The following is a 1,854-nucleotide window of genomic DNA, read 5'->3' as shown; positions in this document are numbered from 1 at the left end:
CCGAGCTAGACCTGGTGGGAACGCATCAGACTCATCCACCCTTCTTCAGGGCCCCTTTCCAAGCTGGGGACCTCTCTCAGGCAAGGAACATACCTAGGCCTGTATTGTCACCACACACTCCCAAAAGTCATGGGACCAGAAGAACCATTAAAGATGATGGGTCGTGGCAGTAGATTCTGAAGAAGAAAATCTGGAGACCAGAAATCTCAAAAGACTGAATCCGAAGATGTAAAGTCAAACCCAGTATCTTTTTTTAAAGATTTTATTTATTTATGTATTTGACAGAGAAAGAGAGCATGAGCACAAGCAAAGGGAGTGGCAGGCAGAGGGAGAGGAAGAAGCAGGCTCCTCGCTGAGCAAGGAGCCTGATGTGGGGCTCCATCCCAGGACCCTAGGATCATGACCCAAGCCAAAGGCAGACGCCCAACTGGCTGAGCCACTCAGGTGCCCTGAAACCCAATATTTTAATCTCTGTGACCATCCTTCCAAAAGCTGGGGTCTAAGCAGCACACCTGTAACATCCACACCTTACATCATTTTATTAGTAATATAACTACAGGTAGAGTAAGGGATGAGATAATATAACAAGACAGAAAAATGCTGGCCTGGACATCTGTAGAGGAGGTTTTACCACTTAGAGTAAAGAGTAGAGAGAGGACCCCTTAGGTCCTCTCTGGACCTCACTTTCCAAATCTGTGAAATGAAAAGGTCGAGCTCTACAGATGTCTGTGGCCTACCTCTGCAAGTCCCATTAGGCGACGTTGTGAAGGACAGGGCTTCAACACGGCGTTTTCTAAAGAAACCTGCCCAGTAAAAGTAAGTCTAATGAAACGTGATAGTTTCAAATCAGGAAGTTTGATTCACCTTAGACTAAGTAAAAAATGTCAATACAAACATTCCCCAAACTGTGTGTGTGTGCGCGCGCGCGTGTGTAAGGCCAGCATTTCCCAAGTTTTCATGGCATTTTACAAAATGGGTTGAATTCAAAAGAGCAGGTTCAACAAAATTGCAGCAGACTCTTTTACAGAGAGAGAGTGCGAGTGGAGCTGGGGCAGGCGAGGAGGGGCAGAGGCAGGAGGGCGAGAATTTCAAGCACAGAGCCTGACGCAGGGCTGGATCTCACGATCCTGAGATCAAGACCTCAGCCGAAATCAAGAGTCAGTTACCCAATCAACTGAGCCACGCAGGTGCCCCTGTGGCAGACTCTCTTAGTTGCTTACCCAAACTCCATTCCTCACCTCTTCCCCAGGCTTACCATTACTTCGATGTGATTTGGGACAGCACATATGTCAAGGTCCCCAGTGATGGGCTGTGCCTAGCCCAAGCTAATCACAGGCTCCCTTGCAGCTGTGGGTGGCCAAATCATTGTGTAGAGCCACGGAGCCCTGTTCTTTCCAGAAGTACCTCCGGGCATTACTTTTCAGGAGAGTATGCTTTGAGACTACCGACCTGGGGTAACTTAATTACAAACATTTAGATAGATGAGCGCACTCCTGACCAATCCCACCAGGATGTATTCATCTTTCAGGCCATGTCTCACATGAAACATTCACTCTGGTTTCTCTCAATAAACTGGGGCATCTGGGGGACTCAGCCAGTTGGGCGTCTGTCTTTGGCTCCAGTCATGATCCTGGGATTAAGCCCCATATCAGGCTCCTTGCTCAGTGGGGAGCCTGCTTCTCCCTCTCCCTCCGCCTGCCACTCCCCCTGCTTGTTCTCCCTCTTTAATAAATAAGTAAAGTCTTTTTTGAAAAGATAAATAAATAAATACTTGTGCATTAATTTGTGTGCTTGATCATAGCTTGCCCCCATCTTTGGGAAGGATTTACAATGAAGGAAAAATCTGTTAGCCAA

This window comes from Martes martes (assembly GCF_963455335.1).
Source record: "Martes martes genome assembly, contig: SUPER_16_unloc_1, whole genome shotgun sequence".
Classification (NCBI taxonomy): domain Eukaryota; kingdom Metazoa; phylum Chordata; class Mammalia; order Carnivora; family Mustelidae; genus Martes; species Martes martes.
This window is presented reverse-complemented; position numbering follows the sequence as displayed.